Source organism: Furipterus horrens, unplaced genomic scaffold, assembly GCF_987537825.1.
Source record: "Furipterus horrens unplaced genomic scaffold, mFurHor1.1.pri manual_scaffold_11, whole genome shotgun sequence".
In the NCBI taxonomy this organism is placed as follows: domain Eukaryota; kingdom Metazoa; phylum Chordata; class Mammalia; order Chiroptera; family Furipteridae; genus Furipterus; species Furipterus horrens.
In genome coordinates this window covers 43,078,613-43,087,111 of record NW_028327181.1, presented here as the reverse complement: position 1 = coordinate 43,087,111, position 8,499 = coordinate 43,078,613, and positions in this window count along the sequence as shown.

Sequence of the window (8,499 nt, the reverse complement as noted above, 5' to 3'; positions counted from 1 at the left end):
TGAATATCTTTTCACAGAACAAGTTCTTGGATTCATTCATCATTTGTATTATTTTTTTAGACTCCGTTTTGTTTACTTCCTCTCTGATCTTTATTATTTTCTTTCTTCTAGTCACTTTGGGCTTTGTTTGTTGTTCTTCTTAAAGCTCCTTTAAATGTAAAGTTAGATGGTTTATTTGAGCTTTTTCTTGGTTCTTGAGACAGGTCTGTAATGCTATAGACTTCCCTCTTAGGACTGCTTTTCCTGTGTCTCACAAATATTGGGTTGTTGTGTTCTCTTCTTCATTTGTTTCAAGTTATCTTTTGATTTCTTCTTTGCTCTCATTGTTTACCCAGTCATTGTATTTTTTCTTTTTAAACTATATTTTATTGATTATGCTATTACAGTTTTGCCAATTTTCCTCCCTTTTCCCCCTTCCACTCAGCACCCTTGCTCCCCCAGGAAATCCCCACACCATTGTTCATGTCCATGGGTTGTGCATATGTGTTCTTTGGCTTCTCCATTTTTTATGCTGTACTTTACATCCCCATGGCTATTCTGTGACTACCTATTTGTACTTTTCATTCCCCTCACCTCATCACCCATTCTGCCACACACACCTCCCATCTGGCAACCATCAAAATGCTCTTTATATCCATGGTTCTGTCTCTGTTCTTCTTGTTTGCTTAGTTTGTTTTTTAGATTCAATTGTTGATAGATATGTACTTATTGCCATTTTATTGTTCATAGTTTTGATCTTCTTTTTCTTAAATAAGTCCCTTTAATATCTCGTATAATAATGGTTTAGTGATGATGAACTCCTTTAGCTTTTCTTGTCTGGGAAGCACTTTATCTGCCCTTTGATTCTAAATGATAGCTTTTCTGGGTAGAGCAATCTTGGCTGTAGGTTTTTGCTTTTCATGACTTTGGATATTTCTTGCCAATCCCTTCTTGCCCACGAAGTTTCTTTTGAGAAATCAGCTGACAGTCTTAATGAGAATTCCCCTGTAGGTAACTAACTGCCTTTCTCTTGCTGCTTTTAGGATTCTCCTTTTATCTTTAACCTGTAGCATTTTAATTATGATGTGTCTTGGTGTGGGCCTCTTTGTATCCATCTTGTTTGGGACTCTCTGTGCTTTCTGAATTTGCATGTCTATTTCCTTCACCAAATTAGGGAAGTTTTCTTTCATTGCTTTTTCAAATAGATGTCCAATTTCTTGTTCTTTCTCTTCTCCTTCTGGCATCTCAGAGATCCTTGAAGTTGTCCCAGAGGCTGCTTATTTAGATCCTTTTTTCTTCTTCTTTCTGATTGGTTGATTTTTGCTTCCTTATGTTCCAAGTCATTGATTTGATTCTCAGCTTCATCCACTCTACTGTTGTTTCCCTATAAATTGTTTTTAATTTTAATTAGTGTATCTTTCATTTCTGACTGGATCTCTTTTATGCTGTTGAGGTCCTCATTAAGTTCCTTGGGCATCCTCATAACCACTGTTTTGAACTCTGCATCTGATTGATTGCTTATCCCCATTTTGTTTAGTTCTTTTTCAGAGTTTTGATCACCCACCACTGGTGATTACAACCTGAGCCATTTTGTCTGAGCCTTCCTCAGGCAGGAGAAGCCTCCCTCCATCCTAAACAGCCATGGGCAAAAAGCTGCAGACACAGAGGTTTCCAATGAGAGGCTGCTCTGAACATCCCAGGGTTGAGCTGGCTGGGCAGAAAATCTGATGGTTCTTTGCTCAGTCCTCTAGAGGCCCTTCTTGAGCAGAAAAAAGAAGAGTCTGTACTCTGGGAGCCAAGTAGTGTTTGGGAGCAAAGAGAAAGTGCCAAGGCCTTTGCAGGGCCCCAGATAGCCTACCAGAAGGGCTCCTGCCCCTGCCCTGAGTCATTGCTAGCAGCTGCCAACACAAACTGAGAGGTTTCTTGAAACTGAAAGAAGCAGTCTGTGGTAAACCCAGTCTGGGGTCTAAAAGCAGAATAGGGAAACTTAGAAAGTCCTATCCCCTGAAGAGTGCCGAGCAGCAACCCCCTTTTCCAAGGGCTCAGCTGCTTTTTCATTCCCACCTTGTCTGTCCTCGGTGGAGTGGGTCCCTTACTGATCAACAAAATAATTTTTTGTAAAAGCCCGTGTTTACCTTGAAGTCCAGTTGTCCAATGTGAGCCCTCCAACTGTAAAGTACATTCACATGTGGGGTAACTGGCACCTGTAAGACCTTCTGCCTCTGAAAAGAAGCTTGGGTGCAACTCTTTGTGGCTCCTGCAATGACGCCTGTGCAAACTGGGGCACAACTTGGGCTGAAACCAATGAGCACTTCCCTGTGCAGTGTGTGCGTGTTCATGTGTGTGCATATGTGTGTGTGTGTAGAGGCAGAACTGAGACAATGCTGCTCTCACCGATAAATCCACCCCTCCAGCTATCAATTTACTCAACAAATATTTATTGAGCACCTTGTAGCTTGTTGCTTGAAATATTTTGGTGACTGAGGTGGTTGAAGCCCCTCCCCTCAAAGCATCCACCAGCGATAGGTAGAGGCAAACAAGTCAAAAATGTAATTTGAAATCATGATAATTTCTATAAAGAGAAGTAAAATGGGATTAGAGGATGGAGTGAGTGGGGGGGACAAGGTTACACGAGGTGGTCAGGGAGGTCTTCTCTGAGGAGGTGCGTTTTCAGAGGAGAGGAGAGTGGTGGGTCATGTGAGGAGCTGGAAGGAGAGTATTCCCAGAGGACGACGATATGACAAGTGCGAAGACCCTGAGGTAAGAATGAGGCTGGCCTATTCCAGGACCAGCAGAAAGGCCCCAGTGGAGGGGAGGAAGGAGAAGAGAATGAAGACGTGATGGGAGGAGCAGGTATGGGCCAGGCTATAGTGGCCTTGTGCATCTTTTCTAAAGTGGAATGAAAGTCCTGGGTGGGCTTAGAACAGGGTAGTGACATGATGTGATGGAGACACTGTCACTGTCACTCTGACTGTCATGGGTTATGGCACTCTCATGGGTTGTGGCTGTCCCAGCAGTTAGGGGACAGTCGGTTCTGGGGAGTGGAGGAGGAGCAACATCAGCAGACAAGAATGAGCACAGACTTTGGGCCTGTGTCACAGGCCCACCTGCCTCGGCAGCCCAGAACAGAAGGGGCATTTTCAGCAGCTGTGGCTCTTGTGCCAGGTTGAAATCACCCACTCTGTGGACAGCACACTTGTCCTCAGGGACCACAGCAACAAGACCTTTGCTCCTCCTCTGCTATTTCCTTCAAAGCCAGGGAAAGTCCTGATCACATAAGAAGTTTCCCTAACCTCGGTTAGAGGAAGGTAGGTATACACATTGGGGGTCTCCAAAAGTTCCCATTGTGAGTCTCAGTTAGTCCCCCCCCCCCAACAACAACAGCTAATGCTTTTTCCTGTAGTGACCACCCTCCACTATCCACCACTTGAGATTAGAACCTTCATGTCTATCTCTGACCCCTGCTGTGAGCGAGGCTGACTTGTGGTGGTTGGCAGTCAGATGGGTTGGCAATTTGCAAACATGAGGCAAACAGACTCACACCCACCCTGGATCTTAGGAAAAGTAGAGATTCCCAGCAATCACACCAGTGTTCCTGAATACATTTTGGGGGTGGATTCTGGACACGTGTACTTCTAAAAGCTTCCCATAGCTACCGGTTTATAGGAAATACAAGGGACAGAGGAACATGCGAAATGACACCAAAGATTCAGTCAGCGAATTCCAAAACAAAGCTACAAGTCAAACGGTGTAATCTTTTTTTTTGCAAGGAAGAAATTTACATCAAGATGTCAGAGCAGAAAAATGCCCTGCTCACTCCCCGCCCCCACCCAGTACTAAATCAAAATTACAACTAAACTGCAGGACAAGGGCCCTTGAGAACAGCCTGAAGACTAGCTAAACAGAAGTCCTATATGATTAAGGATACTCAGAAAAAGCCACATTGATCCTGGTAAGGAGGGTTGGAGATGGGGAAAGGGCAGGATCCACACTCACGGTGTGGCTGGTCAAGGTGAGGGGCAGGGGATATCCAGGCTGCAGAACTTTCTTCTGGAGGAGCAGGAACGAGGAGGGAGAGGTCCCAGCTCCACTCACTTCTCAGCCCAAGATCCCAGTGCCAGGGAAAGCAATCCCCATGATTTCTGACTATGAAATCAGGTAGGGATTGTGGCTGAGTGGAAGAGAAAGCTGTTTGCTGGAGTTCCAGGTGTTCCCCTTAAGGGGCCGGTGCACAGATTTACTCACTGACAGACTCGCTTGCTCTGAGCTCCAGTGTTGGGGCAGGAGCTTGAAGTGCCAGAGATATATAAGGAGGGACTGCGTTGTCTAGCTTCAGAGTGAGGGCTGGAGGAGCAGCTTTCTCCCAGACAGAAGTGCGGGCAGAAGCCACGGTTTTCTCCTTGACCTTTCCCTCGCCCAGCTTGTATACCTGTCAGTAATTCTTTTCAATGTAAATGGTTGAAATGCTCCAATGAAACACTAGCTTCCATTAATACATAAATAAACCATGGTACATATTTACAATGGAATATTACTCCTCCAGAAAAACATATGAAATCTTGCAATTTACAACAATATGGATGGTTGGACCTAAACAGTATTACGCTAAGTGACATAAATCAGACAGAGAAAAAGCAAGTACCATATAGCTCACTTATATGTGGAATGTAAAACAAAATAAATGAACCAGGAAACAGGAACAAATTCATTGATACAGAGCACTAATTGATGATAGCCAGATTTGGGGGTGAGGTTGGGAGATGGTTAATAGGTGAAGGACTTAAGAAGTAATTAAGAAAGTGCCCATTATAAGATCAGTCAGTGAGATGTGAAGTGCATCCTACGGAATGGCGTCAATAATATTGTAATAACTATGTATGGTTATTTCAAGCCCAGAAGGAAATGGCACATTTTCAAGTGCTGTCAACTTGAAGGAAAAGAACTGTCAACCATGAACTGAATATCCAGTGAAACTATCCTTTAGGTATGAAGAGGAAACCCAAACGTTTTCAGATTAATGGAAACCAAAAGAATTTGTCGCCTAGCAGACCTACACTTAAAGAATGGTTAAGAGATATTCTTGAAACAAAAAAATGATGAAGGATGAACTCATGGAGCATCAGGACAGAAGAACAACGAGAGAGCAGAAATATGGCCAAATACAATAGGCTGTAATTCTCATGAGTTTTACAAGTATATAACATACCTCTTTTGTCCATTATGATGTTTTTAACTTGAACCTAATTTTATTAATAAAACATTGTTATCTGGTTATTCTTTTAGTTCATATTTATCTGGTATATCTTGTAGTGTCACTTTGTTTTTAATCTTTCTGTGTTGTTTGGTTAACAGTGTATCTTTTGGAAAGAACATATTGCTGTATCTGGGGATTTAGTTTGGATTGGCGTGGTTTGTTTGTGTGGGTTTGACATTTATTGTGATAAATGATATAACAGGTCTTAGTCTGTTTTCCCTTTACCATTCTTTCTTATTTCCTGTTGTCTGGGTTTCCACTGAATAATCAATTCTTCTAGCCTGAATGTCATATACTCTACATTGTTTCTCATGGCACTTGTACCTAACTTATTAAAGTGCACACTTATGTTTCCTCCCTGTCCTCTGCCATCCATCTATTAAACTTGGGAATATACATATCCTCCCTCTAATAAAGACAAGTAACTTAGCCACTCTCATTTCCTCATTTCTGCTTCCCACCCTCATCCCCAGTAGCATCAAGTTTTTAGTATTGGATTGTTAGGTACGCATAATTGATGTTACCCTGTACCTCTACCTCTGCTCCTTCATTGTTAAGATCATAATAAACCCTTTACCAGATTATTTCTTACCCTTATTTCCTTATATGTTGAAGCATCAGCCTGACTTTTTCTTTTTGATGAAATAATTCCTCCAAAATATTTCTGAAACTTTACATGCATAAGAATATCTATATTTTGCCTCATTTACAAGATACTTAAGTAAAATATAAAATTCTAGATTCAAAGTTTTATGTTTTACAATTTGAAAATAACATTACATTTTCTTCTTGCACTCAGTACTACTATTGATTTACTTATTCAATTATTATTTACTGAGGGGCCACAAAATGCCAGGCACTGTTTTTGACACTTGGGATTTAATTTTGAACTGTGTTTTGTCTGAGAGGTTTTAGAATTTCTTCTGTTATTTACTAATTATTTTTTTAGTCCTCATCCAAGGATATGATTTTTGATTTTAGAGAGAGAGGAAGGGAAAGAGAGAGAGAGAAATACATTGATCAGTTGCCTCCTGTGTATGCCCTAACCAGGAATCAAACGCACAGGTTGACCTGTGAGTTGAATACAAGCAATTAGAGGCTCTTCACCCTCTCTCATTTCCTTGGAATGTATGTCTGCCCACTGTTCCCACACTAGCAGCCGTTTCAATGTTGCATCCTTGAGAGAATGTTTTATTGAGACTGTATGAACTGAATATGTGACTGAATCCAGTTATGGACTCTATATAAACTTTTAAGATTCTGGTGGACACATGCAGATTTACTCATCTCTCAGCCACCCAAGACAAGCCACATATGTAAGTTCCCTTGCTTATTAAAGTTGCCACCTACCAATCTGGATTGTTCTGCCTCTTTCTTCAGTCTCTCACTGCCCTCCATATATGGGAGCCATGTTCAGAATTCATTCAGTGAACTCTCAAGGCTGTGGACCAATATTTGTATTGTTTAATTTTACTTTATGTGTTGTCTTTTCATATCTTTTCTGTTTGACTTCCAGGAGCACTTTCAACCTAAGTTCTTTAACTTTTCTTTATTTCTCCATAATTCTTGGTTATTATTTCTTAAAATATTTCTCTCTGTTTATTCTTTATTTCATTCTAGGTCTCTCATATAAATATCTAGTCAGTCTCCATATTGCTTAACATTTCTTTTACATTTTTCACCCTTTTAAAATCCCTTCCTGATATCTGATTAAAGAGTGGAGTTTTTTGACCTGATAGTCTAGCTTTCAAATTCACTCTTCAGTTTTACACATTCTGCTAATTTGATCAAGTATTGACTGCCTATTTCAATCATTATATTTTTCACACAATATTTTTATAAGTTCTTGCTTAATGTCTCTTATGTCCTTCCTTATCTTTTTAGTGAGCTATAGAAATGATCCCTGAAAGTACAGTCTTCCTTATCTTTTTAAAGATAGCTTAACAGTGCGGGAATTTACTGTGGGACCAGGGGGTGGGATGGGTGGAAGAGGGCAGAGGGGGAAAAATTGGGACAGCTGTAATAGAATAACAATTTAAAAAATCTTAATTAAAAAAAATAAAAATACACATATTTTATTCTAAATTGTCCACTAATTCTGCTTTATATGTTATAGATTGTTCAGTGTATTGTTCTTAAATAATATCAGTGGAATTCTTCAGATATTTTCATTTGTCCTTGTGAGCCCATATTCCCCAGGCCCAGGTTATAAGCTGGTAATATAGGGAGGGACGGGAACCAAAAACCTCAAGGTGTTTCCTATCCCTCCTTCGACTCACCAGGAAGGGCACAAGTGGTAGGTGAAATATATGTATGTATGTGGGGAGAGAAGGAGGTACTTGGGGAGATTTTAGTTGTTTTCAAAGCAAAGAACTTATGGTGTTAAAACTTGGCATGACCACCCCCATTTACCATCCTCTTTCTACCAGGTGACTTTATCCTTCAGGTAACAGCTCTATCACCATCTTTTTTTTTTGCAGTGATCATCTGACTCACTGTGTGTGTGTGTGCACATGTGTGTGTATCAGAGGGGAGAAAGATCAATAAAACCCTTTGAGTGGGTCTGCTTTTATCAGTATCTACTCCTCTCCCAGCCCAGCTCTAAGGCTACACTGCCATGGGGCAAGAGTGGGCAAGGTTTACCTTGAGCAATGTGGGGCTGAACAGAAAGAAGCATAACAAAACAGTAAAAATTCCCCACACTCCCTATAGCACACCCCCAGTCCCTTTGCGGCATCTAGGAGTCTTCCATCGTTGCTGTCATTCTCTTGTAATCTGCACACAGATACACACACACCCTAGAACCAACTGTAGCCATGTCTGAGTTTCCAATGAATTTTTCAATAGTTTTGCAATCCAACAACCTCCCTGCTTCTAGAGGATATCCAGGTTGTATTTGGGGGAAGGAGGTAGCCACTTAATTTAGTACACCGTATGAGTTATCTTTTTTCTACATAACTATTATTATACACTTAGTGGCTCAAAAAAGCACATGTCTATTATCTCACAGTATCTGTGGGTGAAGGTCTGGGCACAGCTTAACTGGGTCCACTGCAGCTGGCTATCAAGGTGTCAGCCAGGACTGGGTTCTCACGTGAAGACTTGAGTATGAATGATCCACTTCCAAGCCCCTGTGGGTTGTTGACAGGGTTTAGGCTTTTGCTGGCTGTTTGCTGAAGGCCACTCACGGCGCTTTGTTATGTGGGCCTCCGGAACGTCACCACGTCCTTCATCAAAACCAGCAAGACGTCTCCTAGCAAGACAAG